A 22,813-nucleotide genomic window follows, 5' to 3' on the forward strand; every position below is an offset into this window, starting at 1 on the left:
TTTTTTGTTATTTGTCATATGCAAACAATTACTTGTTCAGCTGACCTGTTTGAGCAGTATATTGATTGATTGAGAGAATAACTGCTGTACTAAACCAAATCTGGAGAATTTCGCAATTGCTTTATTTTAAAATAACTGTGACTGTAGAAGCCTTTGAGAGGTTTGCCAGCTTTTGCTTTCTTCACTGAATTCCACTGGCATTTGTGTTTTAAAAATCAATATAAGATACATCTGTGTTTGACTTGACATCAGTGTACCATTCCCAAAGATTACATCATTGCTTTAAATTTCTCTAAATAGGTGAGACTCAAATTTGTCATGAATGCTAGGAATATAAATGATGGAAATAGTCACGTAATTTTTAGTAGGAGTTCTTTACAGTGGTTTTCTCTCTTTTGGTTTACATATCTTTTTGCCTAACTGTTGCTTGGATTAAAGCCATCAGAATTATATGGTTTAAATAATAATGTTCTTATTATGGTTGGTTTCTGTGCAAATTTGAGCCAATTGGGCAGATATATGCACTTTCTGAACTGAATTCTGTCTTGCATTTTGATTATATTTAGCAGTATTTGGCTGTATATAATTCACTTTACATTGAAAGTTCATTTAGATTAAAGACCAAATTTACTAATATCTCAATGACCTACTATGAATTTATTCAAGTGGTTTTACAAAACTTGTAACACCATAAAAGGACAAACTGCTTTTTAATAATTGAAACCTGTTTAAAAACTTCATGTTCATCCCTTTGGTTTCCCAAGTCTTTATTCTTTAAAGGGGAAGAATAACTGTAAACATATTTAGACTGTTCTGTACAATTGTAAATATTCTTGTGAATGCACTTTTAGGGCTACATTTTCTAAAGTGTAAAATTGCATCTGCAAATGTGATGCAGAGGCCAAAATCTGCAGGTGTGCTATTGAGGTTGAAGGGATGACAAAAATGTTTTGGAAACTAAGAATTGGGCCTCGCAAACATAGCAGCTACAGGCACAACAAATGGGCACAAAAGAGATTGTTCTGAGGACTTCACTTCCGCCTGTAACTCATACACATTGTTGCTCCTATTCAGAGTTTCTGAAAACCCAGGCATAATAGGAGAGTTTGGAACGCAGTGGGCAGTGAGGAACTCATTCTAGGAGCTGTGGTGTCAGGTCACAAATTAATCCACTGTGCTTCAGATGAACTAGGGCATCATTTTAATGCACGCTTTGGTGACAGGACTATCTCTTGCTGTGCATGGGCTGAATGTGGAATGTGAACCTCAAAGGACACAAACAGAAGCTGGAGATAAACATAAGAGACTGCAATGTATGAAACTTACTGTCAATAAGTCGCTGATGTAGATGAACTAGAGGTGTGTGCACATGCAATGGTTTTGTGATAACTGATATGGTGAGAAAGTGTTGTATGGATGCCCACTGTGAACTGACAAATGTACTCTCTCTTCAGTGTAGTTGCCTCCTAGCATCCAGAGAAAGAAACAGAGGAAACAAGGAACCTTGTCAGGCAAATCACTGGCCACAAATGACAAAACCATTTCCAAAATCCAGTCCTTCTGCATTAGTAGCGTTGGCAATATAGGGAACAGTACAGTGCCTCCAGTGAAAGTGGAGAGAGGAGAATTGCATGGAGTCTCACATGAATAGAAATGAAGGATGTTTCAGTCATGTAGAGGATAAGTGGTATTGTGTCAGGTGCTTATACCTGTATATTTGCTAAGGTGTCACTGTTTCTCTCAACTGCTGTCATGCATTTCAGAAGATGTAGATACACTGGCCAGGTAGTCAATATACTGTCATGTCAACCAAACATCATCTCAGGAATGTCTTCAAAAGCCCACCTGTTAACACTTAGGATTGTGGCACTGTGTGAATGTTCTGGCTCTTCTTCACAGGTGCAGATACAGTAGGACAAAAAGGAGGGGGGAGAAGGGAATGTAGTCAGGAGGACTAAACCATGTGATATTTTCAAAACAAACTTATTATTCGAGCTGGTTGGGAATTTTTCCACAAAGCGTTTTTTGTTGGAAAATGCCAGATCGTTGAAACTGAAACTGTGGGAGATGGTCGATTTTTAACAAATATCTGGTTTCAAAAAGTTTTTGGAAAAAAGTTTGATTTGTCAGAGTGGGACGTTTTGACATTTTTTAAAACAAAACATTCAATTTTTTCAGTTCATAACTACTTTTAGTTTTAAAATTTAAGCTAATAATAGTAAAACATTAAATCACTACGCTGAAGTAAAAATTAAATACTTCCAAATTATGGACACAAAAGGTTTCGATTGACTTGTACCAAAATAATTTTCAGATTGTCAGTTCATGAAAATCTTTTGACCTTTTGGGATGGGAAAACCATTTACCCACCCAGCTCTACTTATCTAATGTACATTGAGAGCACACACCTTGAAACAATGCATGTGCAGAGGAAACCCAGGGCCTAATCATCATTATTATTAATAATTTTATTATTTGCATTACTGTAGCAGCTAGGATCACTAGTCATGGACCAGGGCCCCATTGTGCTAGATGCTGTAGAAACACAGAACAAAAGATGGTCCCTGCACCAGAGAGCTTACAGTCTAAGAATATGGCAAGAGACAACAGATGGATACAGACAGATGGGGGAGTGTGAGGAAAGAATGAGACAATATTGGTCAGCATGATAGGCAGTGGTCTCAGAACATAGCTATTACCAAGTTTTTTGTAGAAATCATGGACAAAGAAGAAAGGGATGTGAAGGAGGATAATGAGGTACCTTTGTGGGTGTTTATGGGCAATTCCTCCCAAGCATGAGGGATGGCATGCGAGGAAGCACAATAATGCTTGTTTGAAAATTTAATAAGTGCCCAATGGAGGCTGGCAACGTGGGCCGATCCAAGGCAGGAGTCAACATCTCTGTAGCAAGTGAGAGATTATGGGTATGGTGGGGAAAGTCTGTAAAGGGCCTTGAAAGTGAAGACAAATAGCTCCTGTTTGATGTGCAATAAAGAAGAGAGTTGGTGGAGAAATGCAAACGGGGTGATATGATCAAAATGTCAAGCTAGCAAAATGATCTTTGCAGCAGCATTCTAAATAGATATGAGTGGGACAAGCTTGCATTTGTCAAGTTGTCACCGTGCCTCAGTGAGTCACAGCTGAGAATACCAGATTTAGGACAAACTGCTGAGAAATGGGGCAGACCCACCCCAAACTGGTGATGGTTCTTCCATAAGATATACCAAGCCAGTAACAAAAGTAAACTTCTGTCTCACGACACTGGTTAACTAGAAGTCAGAAATGCAATCTCTTTAAGTATCCCAGCCTTTGTTTTACCATCTAGACACTAGACTTAATGATGTGTGGTTATTGAAAACCAATTTAATCAAACAGGTTCTTCTAATCTCACAAGGTCAGCCAGATAGCCAAGTCAATATAAAACTCAGATCTGACCCAATAATCACGCTGTTACCAATCCTTTAGTATCTAATATCTAAAAGTTCATTTATAAGCAAAAAGGAGGAGGAGGAGAGAGTTAAAATGGTAAAATGAATCAAATACATTCAACCATTGCATAGTTCTTGTATCAGGTTTGAAGCAGTGATGGATTAAACTGCTGGCTTGTAAAATCTCTGGTAACTTCGAAAAGATTTAAAAGTCCTCGGTCCATTGGTTGGAATACTTCTTTTAGTGTAAGTCCATAATCCAGAGATCAGAGCTGGAAAGAGGCAAAATGGAGATGCTTCCAGGGTTTTTTATACCTTCTCCCATGTGGAGGGACTGCTCTCAGTCATGGTATGTGGAAAATTACAAGCACAAGATGGAGCCCAGGGTCACATGAGCAAGTGACATGCCCTTGAATGCTTTGATGAGTCATAGGATCAGCTGTTACTCACCCATATTCTGGCTAAGGTGTCCAAAAGAAGACTCACTGCTTTTTCTATGGCCCATTGTGTTAGTTAATGGTCCATTCACAGTGTGCTGGCTAGACAGTATGGAAATTACCTGGTGGGGGTTACCCCAGGAGCAAATACATTTGAAATACTGGTACACAGTCAATATTCATAACTTCAGATACAAAAATGATACATGCATTACCAAGAGGATAATCATATTCAGTAAATCATAACTTTTCCATTGACACCTTACATGATATACATTGTACAAGATTTGTTGCAGTTGACTAACAGTGGCAATATTAATGATATAACTGGTCATGTTTCAATCATACAGCATCACACAAGTCCAGAGAAAAGAAAGTTGCTGTAATTGATAAGTGAGATGGTGAGAGCCTGGATAAGGTTTTAGCTCTGTGGATGGGTTGGAAAGGCTGTGCCTTTCAGCGGTTATGCAGAAAGAATCTGCAGGATTTAGACATAGTCTGGATGTGAGGACCTAATGAGAGGTTTGAGTTAAAGATGATGCTTAGGTTAATGGCCTGACTGACAGGCAGGATGGTGGTGGTGTCCACAGTGATCAAGAAAGGAGGTAGGGGTGAAGATTAAGAGCTCCGTTTTAGCCATGTTGTACTCTAGCTAATGGGTAGACATCCACAAGCAGATGTTAGAGGAACAGGCCAAGATTTTATTTTGGTCAGACGGAATAGGTCTGGAGTAGAGAGGTCAGCATAGAGGTGGAAGCTGAATTTGTGTTTGTGGATGAGAGAACCCAGAGGTTAAGTGTAAAGTCAGAAGACCGGCGGACGAGGGACAGAACCCTGTGGAACCTCCACAGAAAGCTATCAGGGAGGATGAGGAGGAATCTCTGAAGGACACACTGAAGGCGCAATTAGCGAGGTAGGAGGAGAACCAGGAGAGGAGAGAGTAGCAGAAGCCAACAGAAGACAAGATTTAAGAAGAAAAACATGATCAAGTCTGTCAAAGACAGCCAGTGGGGTCAAGGAAAAGGAGGATGGGTATTCCTTCTGAGTTTCAGCTAGGAAGAGGTCATTAAAGAATTTGGTGAGAGCAATTTCAGTGGAGTGGAAGGAGCAAAAGTCAAATTGTAGAGGTTGTAGGATGGTATAGAAAGAAAGGAACTCTTTTTTTTTTCCCCCTCCCCCTCAGAATATAAACATGCTTTAGTCTCTTCCATCTTTTTTTTTTTTTTTTTTTTAAAGGCAACCCACACTTGACCCCGTTTCCATCTCCACCTACTTTCCCATCTCCCTTTCATCTCTAAGTTCATTGAACATGCTGTCTACAATTGCTGTCTGGAATCCCTCTCCTCCAATTGCATTGAGGAGGTGGGATCCAGTCAAGTAGGAGAAATAGAGTTGTTTAGCCAGGAAAATGGCAGAACTGAAGGCGGAAAGAATGAATTTATAGTGGAGAAAATCAGGCTGGTCACGGGATTTCTGCCAGAGATGCTCTGCAAAGACAGAGCAGGAGCAGAGGAGGAGATGTTGGGGGTTTCCTAGGGCTGGGGATTGGCAAGGAGGACTTTGTTATGGGAAAGGGGCAAAAGGGTGAAGGAGAGTGAATCATGGGAGAGAATCAACATAAGAACGGCCATACTGGGTCAGACCAAAGTCCATCTAGCCTAGTATCCTGTCTTCTGACAGTGGCCAATGACACGTGTCCCAGAGGAAATCAACAGACAGGTAATCATCAAATGATCCATTCCTTGTTGCCCATTCCCAGCTTCTGGCAAACAGAGGCTAGAGACACCATTGCTGACCATCCTGGCTAATAATCATTACTGGACCTACACTCCATGAACTTATCTAGTTCTTTTTTGAACCCTGTTATAGTCTTGGCCTTCACAACATCCTCTGGCAATGAGTTCCACAGGTTGACTGTGCGTTGTGTGAAAAAAATACTTCCTTTTGTTTGTTTTAAACCTGCTGCCTATTAATTTCATTTGGTGACCCCTAGTTCTTGTGTTCTGAGTAGGAGTAAATAACACTTTCTTATTTACTTCCTCCACACCAGTCATGATTTTATAGACCTCTTTCATATCTCTCCTTAGTCGTCTCTTTTTCAAGCTGAAAAGTCCCACTTTTATTAATCGCTCCTCATATGGAAGCCGTTCCATACCCCTAATCATTTTTTTTGTCCTTTTCTGAGCCTTTTGCAATTCTAATACATCTTTTTTGAGATGGGGTGTGCAGATGTGGTCGCCCCAGTATTCCAGATGCGGGCATACCATGGATTTATATAGAGGCAATATGATATTTTCTGTCTGATTATCTATCCCTTTCTTAATGATTCCCAGCATTCTGTTTGCTTTTTTTGAATGCCGCTGCACATTGAGTGGATGTTTTCAGAGAACTATCCACAATGACTCCAAAATCTTTCTTGAGTGGTAACTGCTAATTTAGACCCATCATTTTATATGTATAGTTGGGATTATGTTTTACTATGTGCATTACTTTGCATTTATCAACATTGAATTTCATCTGTCATTTTGTTGCCTAGTCACCCAGTTTTCTGAGATCCTTTTGTAGCTCTTCGCAGTCTGCTTAAGACTTAACTATCTTGAGTAGTTTTATATCACCTCCAAATTTTGCCACCTCATTGTTTACCCCTTTTTCCAGATCCGTTATGAATATGTTGAATAGAACTGGTCCCAGTACAGACCCCTGGGGGACACCACTATTTACCTCTATCCAGTCCAAGAACTGACCATTTATTTCTATCCTTTGTTTCCTATCTTTTAACCAGTTACCAATCCATGAGAAGACCTTCCCTCTTACTCCATGAAAGCTTACTTTGCTTAAGAGCCTTTGGTGAGGGACTTTGTCAAAGGCTTTCTGAAAATCTTAAGTACACTATAACCACTGGATCCCCCTTGTCCACATGCTTGTTGACCTCCCTCAAACAATTCTAGTAGATTGGTGAGGCATGATTTCTCTTTACAAAAAGCATGTTGACTCTTTCCCAACAAATTATGTTCATCTATGTATCTGACAATTTTGTTCTTTACTATAGTTTCAACCAGTTTGCCTGGTACTGAAGTCAGGTTTACCAGCCTGTAATTGCCAGGATCACCTCTGAAGCCCTTTTAAAAAATTGGTATCACATTAGCTATCCTCCAGTCATTTGGTATAGAAGCTGATTTAAATGATACGTTACAAACTACCATTAGTAGTTCTGCAATTTCACATTTGAGTTCCTTCAGAACTCTTGGGTGAATACCATCTGGTCCTGGTGACTTATTACTGTTTAGTTTATCAGTTTGTTCCAAAACCTCCTCTAATGACACCTCAATCTGGGACAGTTCCTCAGATTTGTCACCTAAAAAGAATGGCTCAGGTTTGGAAATTTCCCTCACATCCTCAGCTGTGAAGATCAATGCAAAGAATTCAGTTAGCTTCTCTGCAATGGCCTTATTGTCCTTGAGTGCTCCTTTAGCATCTCGATCGTCCAGTGGCCCCACTGGTTGTTTACCAGGCTTCCTGCTTCTGATGTACTTACTTTTTTTTTTTTTTTCGCTATTACTTTTTGAGTCTTTGGTTAACTGTTCTTCAAATTCTTTTTTGGCCTTCCTAATTATACTTTTACACTTCATTTGCCAGAGTTTATGCTCCTTTCTATTTTTAATCTTTTCTATCAATGATAGAAAGGGAAGAGAGGGCTCAGAGCAATCAAAGTCATCAACACTGATGTTCCAGAAGTCAGAGAAAGGCTGAGATATCTGGGCAAATGTCCCAGCTGTCGCTAACGAAAGTGATAAACAATAGAAATTGTGTTCATCCCATGGCATCCCAGTGAGTTTTGTTTATAATATGAACATGTTCACTGATTCTATGTAATGAAAAGAGGCTATTAAGGAGAGTACAAACAGTCTGAAAAGCCTCCTAAAACTCCTTAAATCTGTGATACCCATATCAGACAGAAATGTCTGGGATGTTGGCCTGTTAGTCTATGAGAGGGAGAATCTGCCAGAGGGTCTCATGGACAAACTGCTTCTTCATTGTCTATTGGGGAAAGGAGGCAGGTGTAATGTTTGGCTGTGTGCCTTCATGATTCCCTCACAGAGTAGAGAGGAAAACGGTACTAAATGATAAAACATATTTATTCAACTCCCACTAGACTTCTGTTTCCTTGCAGCCTTCAGACATGCTGCCTTGGTCTGCTCTCTGCTGTTCCCTAGAGGCATCCAACTTGCCTGTTGTGTAATTGGCATTTGTCCACACACGTGATTGCACAATTCCTGTCAATTTCTTTGTTTCTTATGGCCCATATTAACATTTGGAGTATTTCCAAATGGCAACCATATTCACTATGAAATAAGGTTTTAATGAATGCTGAAATAATTTGGGTCTGCAAAAAGAAGTAGCACCTGTGAGGACCTGTTGTCAAAAGTATAATTTAGAGTATATGTATGTGGCTATATTGCAGCTAGGAGTGAGTCTCCCAGCCCAGGTAGACAGACTTGTGCTAGTGGGGCTTGAGCTAACACACTAAACATAGCAATGTGGATTTTGCAGCTCAGGCTCTCAAGACCACCAGACCCCCCTCGGCTTGATAGCCCAAGCTCCAGCCCAAAGCACAAGGTCACTGTTGCTCTTAGAGAACTAGCTTGAGCCCCGCTCGCTCCCAGTTGCAGTGTAAACATACATTATGTAGGTTGCCGTTTTCAGTACAGAAAGCAATTTTAGCCTTAATTCTTTTCCACTCATTTAACACTAAGATAAAGAAAATTCTACCAACCCCAGGCCTTGAAGGTGACTCACCTCAATTACTGATACAGACAGGCAGCCAGCCTACACTTCTACTGCAAGACACCCTTCCGTACAGTTAGAAAAGTGGGATCCAGAATCATCTTAAACAGTACCAAACCAAAACATTCAAGGGCATAGCTCAAGTGTCAGTCATGGCATACAATAGAGCAGGTTGGTTATCAGTGCATATTCCAACTGGTTGTCTGCTACACACAGCTGGATGTGCTGAGCCTAAAGCATGCAGGAATTATACATGGAGTTCGCTGCTTCTCACCCTTCCATAAATAAGTGTGTACAGAATATAAAAGCATCATTTTAACACTATGCACCTCTGTTATTGCAAGTGATTGTCTTCCCCATAAAGAAGGCTGAGCATTTTTAAAACAGTGTATGACTCAAATAATGTTAAGTCTGTGGTGAATTCAATATCACTTGTCCCTGAAGTGTCTCACTGTCCTATTTCCACACTGAGTGAAACAGACAAGGCTTATGGGGGTTTTGTTGTGATTATTAATGTTAATTAATTAACATTAATAAGAAGTGGGAAAGTGGTAGTACGAGGTGTTTAGCAGGATTCACAACCTTTAAGGCTGACAGGGACTGGCTTCCACCAGTTAAGCACCTACCACCTGGTGCAGATCAGTCCTGGCCTACGTGACACTGCCTTAATTGAGTCCTCACTGGAGTTGGCTCATCCAGAGACACGATGATCAAGTGGGACTGGCTCCAGTACCTGTGACTGTGGTAGAGAGCTTCAAAATATGAATCATCTCCTGTGATGCCTGCTGCTTGAGCATGAATGTTCTTCCAGTGACCTGGCACAGTGCAATACTCAGACAATCATAGGTGCACGGATGTGGCGGGAAACAATATGAGGACAGGATAAATAGGTTAGCTTTAATAACATTCAGACACAGCTGTATTGTGAAGAAACTTGGGAGTCAAAATACTGCATATTAATTTGGGTATTATTCACACTAAAACACAACATGTAATGAAAAATGTATTACTAGGAAAATACTAGGCAGCAGAAAATATTGGCTTAGCAACTCTGAAATATCCCATGTAATATTCGGTCTAATGCAAAAACTACTGTTTTGCCACCATTCCACTGACCCTAGTAGTTTGAAATTATTTTTTTATTTAATTGCAAAGCAAAAAAAATCATCATCCAAAAATCAAACCTATAAACCTATCTAGAACATAAGTCAGTTATTTTACACTAGGCAGAAAAAACAGCTGCAGACAACAGCTCACAATGTGACTATCACAGAATCAAATAGGGCAGCATCTGGGAGATATAAAGAGACTTTTGAGTTAAAAATTATATATATAAAAATCTCTTGTCTTTACAGTGTCTCAGTTTAGTAGGAAATAAGACAGCCATGATAAAGTGCACAGACATAAAATTACCATGAAGAAAAGTAACCTTTCTCCAAGCTTGAGGAACCTTGGCTACATCAGCAAATAAGTGTATTCTTTGCTCTTTATAAGGAATTACTTCTTTTTCCCTATACACAATTCATCAGTCTCTGCCAAATCAATAGATGTGTCATAAGAAACAATAATAATAGAAAGTAAAGTCAGGGAAGTAGTTTTCAGTGTTACCTAGGCCCACTAATATTCAGAGGCTTCTTATGCAGATCAGATGACCAACCTTATCTACTCTTGCAAGGAGATAGAGATTTTTCAGATAGGTGGTGATGTGCTACAGATTGGCAACACATTAGAACGATTTTCCAATATGTTCCAGACTATAATTTCAAGATCCTCTCAGACGAAACAGCCCTTTAAATGTCCATACAAGACTATGCAATTGCCTTCAGCTATTTTGTTTTGCCATATTTTCCAAAGTTATTTTCAACCTGATTACACCCTTCTTTGAAAATGCTTAGCTGGTACAATTTTATTTGCACCTGTTACTACAGACATTAGTGCCTTAGTGGCACAATGCCTAGGAAAATGGAATCCTTATTTCTCTCAATGTGTGCAAAATGTGCTGGATTTTTTAAGTTTGATATTTAGGTAACAGCTCCAGACATCTTACAATCATTAAATTTGACATTTTGAGTTATTATTTCAGTGTGATTCTATTTGTAGTAACACAAGTAATAGAAAACCTCCACTACCTTAAATGCTTTAAATGACTTGCTAAAAAAAGCCTATATTTTGGTTTTCAAATTTAAATATTAGATGCAATATGTTTGAAAATTTGGTAAATTTGGACTAGAAATAGATATTGTGGTGACATTTTATGTAAGTAATTCAGGCAAAATAGGCAATTATAGATGGTATAGTATATTAGATAAGGGAGTCATTGTTCACCTTTCTCTTTCTTAGAAATGATCATGTAAAATTGAAGCAACATACTTACTTCAAAAATACAAATTGATCCAAATCCTTTATTTTTTTTAATATTAATATACTTAACTGATGGGTCCAAAGCAAAATCCCAGATCTGAACATTCCTTCACTTTTATGATTCATGACTATATCTACTGTGCACTGGGGTCCTGATCAAAAGACCTTTGAAGTCAATGGAAAGACTCCATTGGCTTTGGAACAGACCCTAGATGTGTTTTTAGGGATATCCTTTCAATAAAACAATAAAAATATTGTTTGTGGATATAAAATAAGCGGACAATATGATTTATTGTCAAATTGTCCACTTATTTCATATCCACATAAACTGTATACAGTAAGCAGGTACATACAGATGTACAGTAGATACATACATTTTCACTAAGAACTGTTCACAAATACAGTATTTTCTTCATGCTTTTCATATCTTGCCTCCATTTGGAGGAGAATCTGTCAGCACTACTAGTGTTTTCATATTAAATGTTGAATAGTTCCTCATTTCTGTTCCCTGCTCTGCCACCAGTTTGTCATATAATCTAAGACATGTCATTTAATTTAACTGTACCTCCATTTACCCAATTATAATAAGATTAAACTTCTTCCCCACCTGTTTTGTGTGTTGTGAGTCTGAATGATATGTAAATCATTTTGAGATACTTGGATGAAAATCACTACTCAGTCTAAAGTGTTTATTGTGTATATTTGGCTAATGAATTTATTCATTCAAGCGTGTGATAAAATCTTCAATTCAAAGATGTAATATTTTTATAGTAGTATGGTCTCTTTTTGGATTATAATTTTTGGGGGGGCTGGGACTGTCATTTTCTCTGTACAGTACAGCGGGGCTCTGACCTGGTTGGCCTCAATATAACTATTTAATGATAAAGTAGTTTAGACACACATTTCATCTGCTATGAATTGAATTAAAATCTATTGAGTAAAGTCATCTTGGTTTGGTTTGGTTTTTACTTTCACCATTTTTGTCAAAAATATAATAGTATATGCTCCTGTGTATTCTCCGTTGTCTGTGTGATAGCACTTAACTAATTCATCTAGAGCTGAATGAGCAAAAGTCCACAATGATGCCCAGGTCTTCTTCCTGAGTGGTTGCAGTTCATTTAGAACCCAGCGATGTGTTTGAATAGTTCAAATTATTCCTTCCAGTGTGCAGTGCATTGCAGCATTTTAAATCTGCCATCCAGCTTGTCCGTTCACCTGTCTTTGTTAGGTCACTCTGAAGTTTTTCAGCTTTTTCTGTTCTTAACCAGAATAAAATGTGGTCCTGAAATGTTGCAACCACCTTGTTCACATTCGCTATTCAGTTAATTAATAAATGTATTAAACAACACGGACAGTCAGCCGTTGTCATGCTGAAAATTAACAGTGTAGAATTAATTAAACAGTGAAAATGAACTGTTTGTTTTCTGTTGTTTAACCAGTTTCTAATCCAGGATGTAATGTTATTTAACACCTCACCAAGGGTCTAAGAGCCTTTTAGAAGAGCCTTTGTCAAGGGTATGGTAACTTGGAGCTATACCCTTAACATGCATTTAATTAGAGCGGTTAAGACAGAGATGCACAATAGTTGGAAACAGTGTCTGAAGAGGAGAAGGCTGGCTTGCTGAAGGTTTTGTTTTGCTGGCACCCTGGAAGTATGTGGGTGGGTGGAGGGGTGCAGGTTTTTCAGCTACTTTCCCTGTTTTTTATCCAAATTTGATCAACAAATTAATAGGAACTATATACATATTGTAAATAAAAATAGATTCAGAAAGATTATTCTGAAGTTTATTTTCATGAAAGAGGAATGTGTGGACACAATCCAGGGGAGAAATCCTAGACTTATTGAAGTCAATAGCAAAGATTTGGGGAGAACCAACTTTAATGGGACATAGACCACCTGATTTTTTTAATTGATTTAAAAAAAAAATCCAGTTTCTGATAACCAGTTAAACAGTACGTCCAAGAATGTTTTTTAAATAAATATTTAAAAGGGGGTTTTCTACTCTACCGTTTGTTTACAAAGGTCCTTTCATCAAGGGAGAAACTTCCTGATTATACTGGACACAATGAAACTGACTATACACTAAGTGCTGTCAAATCTACAAAGTAAAGAAATGGGAAAATATATCCTTTTCCCCAACTTTCAGTTGTGTTAATCATAACTATAACTTGATGCTATACTAGATACATTATTTTCAAACAAATAGGATTTTCAGATTGATGGTGCATCTTTATAAATGCGTTGTCAAATGATTTTTAAAAATTGCAAGATTAAAAAAAGTCACAATTAATCATAATTTTAATTGCACTGTTAAACAATAATAGAATACCAATTTAAATTCTGCATGGAAGCGTGTCCTCCGGAATGGTGGTTGAAGCATGAAGGGGCATATGAATGTTTAGCACATCTGCCACATAAATACCTTGCAACATCGGCTATAAAAATGCCATGTGAATGCCTGTTCTCTTTCAGGTGACCTTGTAAAACAGAAATGAGCAGCATTATCTCCCATGAATGTAAAGAAACTTGTTTACTTTAGCAATTGGCTGAACAAGCAGTAGGACTGAGTGGATTTGTAGGCTTTAAAGTTTTACATTGTTTTGTTTTTAGTGCAGTTATGTAACAAAAAATCTACATTTGTAAGTTGCACTTTCAAGATAGAGATTGCACTACAGAACTTGTATGAGGTGAATTGAAAAATACTATTTCTTTTGTTCTTTTTTACAGTGCAAATATTTGTAATCAAAAATAAAGTGAGCACTGTACACTTTGTATTCTGTGTTGTAATTGAAATCAATATATTTGAAAATATAGAAAAACATCCAAAAATATTGATGATAAATTTTAATTGGTATTCTATTATTGTTTAATAGTGTGATTAAAACTGTGATTAGTCACGACTATTTTTTAATCTAGTTAATTTGTTTTGTGTTAATCACTTGAGTTAACTGTGATTAATTAACAGCCCTCGTTTACATATACAGACACAATGAAATGGGATAATTCTTTAAGTCAATTTTCTTGTAATACACTGTTCTTCAAAGCACCGGACTACTAGTTTGAATTTTAACCTGTTATTTGGCAAAAGAAAAACAAACAAGCAAACATAGAAATCCCAAACAAAGAACACTATGCAATCTCCTGTACTTGTAGTTTTAAGAAAAACAACAACAAAAAACAATATTGTTTAAAATCCCATTACTTTCACCTTCATTACATTAAACTCTCTTCCTTACGTTAATTTAAGAAAAAAAGGCTTCTAGTCTTTCTATTGATGGTTGCTTTACTCTAAAGAAGTGCTTCAGGCAGTTCAGGATCATTAATCTTGGAAGGAAAACCCACCACATGTGCCCATCAGAATAAATTTTTCTAAATGTTGAATAACTATTCAAATATTAATTATGGAAATACACTAATCTTACCATAGATAAGGTGGTAATCAGCTTCTCAGTATTAGCCTGATTTTGGCCCACCTCTGTATTCCTCAAAAAAAGATCCTTTGCATTTGAAATTTAGTATGTTCTTTTTCGAAAGGATGATGTGTGGGATTTGGGGGTTCTCCCCCACCCCCAAATTTGAAGGGAATCTGTTCACAGGCATTTTCATGTTATGACACATATAACAAAAGGAAAAAAGAAAGTAAGTGGTGGTTTTTGCTTTTTAAAAATCTTCCAGTGCTTTTTTGTTGGGTCATCTTTCACTGATACTTGCTTGTCTTCGACTCTCTTTCCTAAGAGCCTGATAAAAGGTCCATACATAGACCTAGTTTGCAAAGCCTAAAGTGTTTAGTTTCAGAGTTAATTCCTTGGAGTTTAGAAACCTGCCTTTAAATTCCAACACTGTATATATTTATTCAAATTTCCAATTCCTTCTCCTCTTCTCCTCCCCTCCCTCCCCCTCCAAATAAAGTTAGATTTCAGACTGCAGGGTTTTGTGAAATTTGTCTGCCATTGAAGCCTATAATAGTATATTAAAAGCTCTTAATCAGTCTCTACAGAACCTACAAACTCAGAGTTGGCAGGATACACAGGCTTTAGGTATTTCAAAGATCTGGCAGACTTTAGACAGTCAGAGGTCTCAATTCTGTACTATGCTTTGATTGCTTAGCATTAACCCACAACTGCAATGTGGTTCTAAATTGGACACATCTGCCCTGAGAAGATCTTCCCTCTATAGGAGGATTCTTTTTACAGAGTTGCCATAAATCTGCTTCCATGCCAGCCCTTGCTTCTGAGGATGACGTAGGGTGTATGTTCAAAGTGGCATGGGGCTGATGACATCTGGTGTAGAAGACTGAATTGGGTGCAAAGCAGCCCCATAATTAAAGAAATATGAAGGATTTATATCCCTTCCAAATGCTTTTAAAGAAATTGCTACTCTAACTCTGGAATTTTTTTAAAATCCATATAAATGCCTGAGCCTTTTTTCAATCCTGCTGTGCTCTTAGCCTCTGATATACTGTAGTAATGAATGCTAGAGACTAATTGGAAGCTGTGTGGAAAAAATATTTCCTTTTTGAGAGTTTTGAATTTGGCACCTTTCAATTTGTTTGAATGCCTCTTGTCCTGTTCACCCTTATTCAAAATACAAGAAGTTTCTGATCTACTTTCTCTCTACCATTCATTATTTTATCATGGCCCTTCTTATTTGTCTCTTTTCTAAAGCAATCCATTGCAATCTTTTCAATTTCTCTTATATAAAAAGTTTTTCCATGCCCCAATAATTCCTGTTGTCATCTCTGACCAATGGCTTGTCCTAGATTCTCCAAATATGTTTTAATCTAGGAGTCAATTCAGAGATCTCACACACAGGACTAGTGTAGAGAGTGTTCAATTTCTGAATGCCGTCTAATGCTACTATAGCCTTTTTGAGATGGGGTAACTGAACACATTGATTATTGTGATTATATTTTCCATATCAATCTCCATCACAGTCCTTATGGAATCATAGAAATGTAGGACTGGAAGGCACCTCAGTCGGTTTTCTTATACATCCCCTCGTGCTGAGGCAGGATTTCATATACTGAGACTATCCCTAATAGGTGTCTGTCTAACTTTTAAGTGGGATAACAAGCTTAGTGGATGGGGGGAAGCAGTAGACATGATCTATCTAATTCTAGACCTTGTATTTTGTTTGCTTTTTTTGACTGCTGTTGCATATTGAGTAGAAGTATTGATTGAGTTGTCTAGTCGTTTTCCTGAGCAGAGAGTTAATTTAGAATCTAGAAAGGTATATGAGTAGTTCAAATTATTTCCTCCATTGTATATTACTTTTCATTTAACATTCAATTTCATCTTCCATTATGTTGTTCACCCTAACTCAGTTAAGTTCTTCTGAATTTTTTAACAGTATTCTCTAATCTTAAGTAACCTAAGTAAGGCGATATGTGTAAGGCTGACCTCTGTGAGTTGAACTTGTGGTAAAACTGAATGCCTTGTCTTCACTGTATTTTTACTTTAGGATAGTTCACATGTGTTAGCTACCCTGAAGTAAAAACCACACCTTTTTAGCAGTGAATACAAAGCACGAATTGTAACATTTGGATTATAGCATATACAAAATTTAGAAACTTTTTACAAATAAAATGAGAATTTGCAGAATGCAGCAATATTTGTGTAGAGACTAAAATCTCAGAACCTATATATGATTTTAGGTCAGTATGTAATGATTTTGTCATGCCTTTTGCTTCATTGAGTCATTGCTATCTCCCTCAAGTAAAATGCTCGGAGGACAGCAACCCATTTCCTGTCAGGCTGAACAGGAAGTATGGACATTACAGAGTAATAAAAAATAAGGGAGTTTCATTAGGCTCTGCTAAACAAAAATATCTCAGCAGCTATCAATAAAACATAAGTCAATTTAAAAGTGTTCTAAACTATTATACCTTTTGTTTTAAAACCACTTGCTTGTGGATGTTCTTCACTATTAGAATTTTTAGTTCTGTTTTAAAATAGCTGTATTCATTTTTATGAAGAAGGTGGGCAACTTTTCCTCAGCCTCTCTAAACTCAAATATGAACTAAGAGGCTGAACAGATTTTCTTCACATCTTCCATTACTACTCACTGCGCTGGGACTATGCATAGATAATTTAACCTGGGAAGATTGAATTTGCAGCCATTGTGAGTTGTCCTGAATAACTTTCTTCATATTTATTTGACTGAAAAAAAATCATCTTTTTTGATTGACAGTCCACTTTCCATGGCTTTGGGCATAGTGTAACATAAAAGAATCAGGATGCAAATTTTTTTAAAATTTAAAATTATTTACCAAAGTTTCTTCTACAAAGTATGTTGTAATCCAGGGGTCAGCAACCTTTCAGAAGTGGTTTATTCACTCTAATTTAAGGTTTCGTGTACCAGTAATACATTTTAACATTTTTATAAGGTCTCTTTCTATAAGTCTATCTTATTTATGGTGAATCTGAATTCAGACATGACCAAATACTCAGATTACTGGACAAGACAAACAGTCCCTAGCAAAGCAAGTAGGTGACAGAGAGATTTGCAGTGATGTTGATGCATTAACAGTTCCTGAGAGCTATTTTAATTTTTGCTTTCCAGAGGTTGTAACAGGAATTTGTCTGCTATAAAAACACTTATCTTTGGGAAGAGTGAGCCGTTCTATACCTGACTGGAGCCAAACAGGGTATTCCCCCATTGATAGCTAGAGCCCCGCTTGGATACAAAATTTGTATCCGCATTCGATCTGTGCTCCACAAACGGTCTACAGATAGCCACATCCATGGATTTAAAGCAGATATCTACGATTTGCAGGGCTCTACATATAAAATTTGGATCTGTATCCAGAATCCGCAAACATGGTCCATGAATATAAAGTGGATAGCCACAGATTTGCAGAGCTCTATGGATAGCTTTCCCCACATTGTTTCCCCAAGGAGCCTTATCTTTGCCATTATTTCATTTTCTGTTGGTTTCTCCTCTTACAAACGCCTTTGGTTTAACTGGGCATTGAGGCAGGTTAATATAAACGGATAACCTGATGGACATATGATAGTTATAAAAAAAAAAATGCTACACAACTCCCATATTCTCCGCATCCTGTATTAGGAGAACTATAACACATGAACATTTTTATTCCAAGTTTTCCAATTAGTGACACTGCCCCTTAGAATATATAGAACGCTCAGTAATCCAATCAGTGAAAAGGTCTGTAAGTCAACTCTTCCTCCTCCATCACAATAAAACTGCTTCGTTAATCTGGTAATTTGATTAATACTGTCACTTAACTGTGGCTGACTAATGTGAATGGGCTATATGGCACCAGTAAATTGCAAGCACAAAAACATTGTTATATCAATTGTAGGGTTTTACAACAACTTCTGTTTTCTGCAGAACCTAAGCTTTAATTAAAACAAAAGCACAATAAGAAATAAACTTACACACCTCCCTAACTTTTCCTCCCACACTGCAGAAAGCCTTCATAACAACCAAAGTTAGCTAATAAAAAGATTGGAGTATAATTCAATAATATCTGAAAATATCTGGGAATACCTCTGAAATGAGGGACAAGCAAAGGTGCATAGTAGACTGGTTACTAACAGAGAAAAAGGTGTGAAAAGCACAACAGCTATTAGACAAAAGGAATTAAATACGCTATATAGCTAGTAAGCCATAAAATGATACCTTTAATTATTATAATACCTCATATTGAAAGAAAATGTAACTACTATAGATACTCATTAAATACTTAACAATCATGAATATACAGATGGAGACACTAAAATTCTGCTTGAAAGGGAGAAAGAAGAAATGAGAACTGCAATTAAAATTATTCAAGTAAGTAAAACATGAAGCATTCAGGAGGCTGGAGGGGACAGGGGAAGAGCTTCACAAACACCATTGCTGAGTATAGTATTAAATTGCTTGTTTAAAATTGTTTAAAACTTATACTTTTTATGTATATAATGCTTTTTGTCTGGCAAAAAAAATTTCCCTGGAACTTAACCCCCCCCATTTACATTAAATCTTATGGGAAATTTGGATTCATTTAACATCGTTTCACTTAAAGTCGCATTTTTCAGGAACATAACTACAATGTTAAGTGAGGAGTTACTGTAAAATATTTTGTAAACATCTAATAAACCATGGACCTGTCTTTAATGATTCACGTGTCAGCTACTAACCACCTAATAAATTTAATCTGTTAAATCAGAAGATTACATTTCAATCAGCACAATACTAATGAAGTACAAAAAGAGAACGGTCTCCCATTAAGTAAGATTCTGTTGTGTCAGAGAAGTAGGATGGTTCTTAGTATAACTGGTATAGTTATGTAACTCAGGGGTATAGAAAATCTGATCTATCCCCCAGTGTAAACAGTGCTACGGGGACAGGAGGCCTTCTCCTGTTGACATAGCTACTGCTTCTTAGGAAGGTGGATTACCTACGCCGACAGGAGAAGTTCTCCCATCAGGGTATGTAGCATCTTCGCTAAGAATTAAAGTGGCACCGCTGCACTGCTGTAAGTGTAGACAAACCCTTATTTTCTTCATCTGTAAAATAAGGACATTACCTTATTTGGAACGTTGTATAGATAGAAGATGGTTTTCATCTTCAAAGAGTATTTGACTTAGAGTATTAAAGTGAATTTTAGGTTATTCTTTTCTGTGAAAAGTCAGAGGAAAAACTTTTGAATGCTGTACAAGGGGAGAAGAAACACTAAAATTCACTAGTATGCCATCATCCAGTAGCCTCCAAACTCCTGAGTAATTGTGCTGGGGTGGAGGAGAAGGTGGGGAAATGTGCTTATTGTTCTGCCTTTCCTTTCTCCAGTTGTGACTTTCTCTTCACCAATTTAACTGCCAGCTCCCCAGCTGGCCATCAGAAGTGGCTGCCTCTCATCCTTGTCGGGGACCAATTGAGAGGTTAACAGGCTGGGAAACGGCTGCCTGCAGCTTGCAGATCAACAGCCAGTAGGAGCCTTTGGGGGAGTCAGAAATGTCGGATTAGAAGGGACCTCAATAGGTCATCTAATCAAGTCCCTGCTCTGAGGCAAGACTAAGTATTATTCTAGGCCATCCCTGACTGATGTTTGTCTAACTTGCTCTTAAAAACCTCCAATGACAGAGATTCCACAACCTCCCTGGGTAATTTGTTCCAGTACCCTTACAGATAGGAAGGAGTTTTTTCCTAATGTCTAACCTAAATCTCCCTTACTGAAATTTAAGTCCATTACTTCATGTCCTGTCTTTAATGGATAAGGAGAAGAATTTTTCACCCTCCTCATTATAACAACCAATTACGTACTTGAAGACTGTTATCGTGTCCCCCATCAGTGTTCTCTTCTCCAGATTAAAACCCATTTTTTTTCAGTGTTTCCTTGCACATCATGTTTTCTTGAACTTTAATNAGTACTACACTTTGGACAAAATCATCAATTGCACAAATACAAAATGGGGAATGACTTCCTATGAAAGAGTATGCCAGAAAAGGATTTGGGGGTTACAGTGGATCACAAACTAAATATGAGTCAATAAGGTAATACTATTGCAAAAAAGTGAACATCATTGTGGAATGAATTTGCAGGAGTGTTGTAAGCAAGACATGAAAAGTAATTCTTCCACTCTACTCAGCACCAGTAAGGCCTCAACTGGAGTACTGGATCAAGTTCTGGGAAGATTAGGATAAATTGGAGAAAGTCCAGAGGAGAGCAACAAAAATTATTAAAAAAAGAAGAACAGGAGTACTTGTGGCACCTTAGAGACTAACAAATTTATTAGAGCATAAGCTTTCGTGGACTACAGCCCACTTCTATATGCATCCGAAGAAGTGGGCTGTAGTCCACGAAAGCTTATGCTCTAATAAATTTGTTAGTCTCTAAGGTGCCACAAGTACTCCTGTTCTTCTTTTTTTAATAATTTTTGTTGCTCTCCTCTGGACTTTCTCCAATTTATCCTAATCTTCCCAGAACTTGATCCAGTACTCCAGTTGAGGCCTTACTGGTGCTGAGTAGAGTGGAAGAATTACTTTTCATGTCTTGCTTACAACACTCCTGCAAATTCATTCCACAATGATGTTCACTTTTTTGCAATAGTATTACCTTATTGACTCATATTTAGTTTGTGATCCACTGTAACCCCCAAATCCTTTTCTGGCATACTCTTTCATAGGAAGTCATTCCCCATTTTGTATTTGTGCAATTGATGATTTTGTCCAAAGTGTAGTACTTTGCATTTGTCCTTATTGATTTTCATCCTATTTATTTTAGACCATGTCTCCTATTTAAGAACCTTTTGAATTCTAATCCTGTTCAACAAAGTGCTTACAACCCCTCCCAGCTTGGTACCATTCACAAACTTTATAAACGTATTCTCTGTCATTATCCAGATAATTTATGAAGATATTGAATAAAACCAGACCCAGGACAGATCCCGGCAGGACCCCACTCTATATCCCTTCCAACTTGACTGTGAATTATTGATAACTACTCTTGAGTATGGTTTTCCAACCTATTATATACCCACCTTATTGTAGGTTCATCTAGGCTATATTTCCCTAGTTTGGTTATGAGAAGGTCATGTGAGACAGTATCAAAAGCCTTACTAAAGTCAAGATATATCTCATCTACTTCTTCCCCACATCCACAAGGCATGAGATCTCCAGCATATGTCTCCCACCAAAGTGAACACATATAACGTATTTAGCATGTAACAACACACTTTTTCTCTCCACACATTACAGATAGGTGAACTAAAGTAATAAGTAACTTATCCTGTTTTCTAGTTTGATATGGAGGTTTGTAACAGACCTTCACCAGAACCCCTCCTGTGTTTTGCTAGCTAGCACGTTGATCCACGTGTATTCAAGATTCTGCAGTTCTGAGTTAGCTTTAGACATCATTATCCACTTTAGAGTTATGTCTGTACCATAGCAGCGCAGCTGCACTGCTGTAGTGCTTCTTGTGAAGATACTTTAAGGCGACGGGAGAGAGCTCTCCCATCGGCTTAACTCCTGCCTCCATGAGAGTCAGTAGCTATGTCGGCGGGAGAAGCTCTCCCACTGACATACCGCTGTCCACACCGGTGCTTACGTCGATATAACTTATGTCACTCAGGGGTGTGGATTAGTTATACTGAAATAATTCATAGTGTAGTCATAGTCACTTTGGCACTTCTGAAAATTTTACCACAAATCCTCAGTCTTTATTCAGGCAAAACTCCTAATGACACAAGTGTGAGTTTTGTCTGTGTAAGGAGTGCAGGATTCACATTATAATTACTTTCTTTTTCTTTTTATAAGTTTATTTAGAAAATGGGGAAGGAGAAGCTTGTTGGTTTGTGGTTTGATTGAGGTCATTGAGACGATGGATATTGACATGTCTTATAGCACAAGTGTGAATTTTGTTGATTTAATCATTCGTCATCATCATTGAAACTGAGGATTCTTTGTACAAGTCTCCTTGTGGATGCAGATTTGTTGTTGTTTGTTACAACTTTTTGACCATCTTTAATTGTGTAGTGTATCACAAACAGAAATTATTTGAATTAACACTGAATTAACTTAGCATGTCTTCATATAAAAATATAAACAAGAGATTCTTAAATTATTGTTAAATATTAGAACTATGCACATTCTTCAAACTGAAACGATAAAAATACTTGGTGTATGTGGGAGTGCCTTACAATTTTAATTATGTGTTGTATGTGGGTATAATGGGAGGATGACTCACTTGTGGTGCACTGCATTATACTTTCATGTGATAAATTAATCTTTGTATCAATACATGAGGATATATGTGACTTATTTTTTTCAATTAAAAATAAACTGCTTCCTGCTAGATT

The 22,813-nt window shown here is 37.5% G+C and overlaps 1 protein-coding gene across 1 annotated transcript in view; it reads left to right on the forward strand.

Moving 5' to 3' along the window:
- The window catches only part of CDYL (chromodomain Y like), a 184,397-nt gene that overhangs the window by 86,991 nt on the left and 74,593 nt on the right, over window positions 1-22,813 (forward strand). The gene's annotated exons all lie outside the window — the stretch shown is intronic.

Source organism: Trachemys scripta, chromosome 2, assembly GCF_013100865.1.
Source record: "Trachemys scripta elegans isolate TJP31775 chromosome 2, CAS_Tse_1.0, whole genome shotgun sequence".
Taxonomy (NCBI): domain Eukaryota; kingdom Metazoa; phylum Chordata; order Testudines; family Emydidae; genus Trachemys; species Trachemys scripta.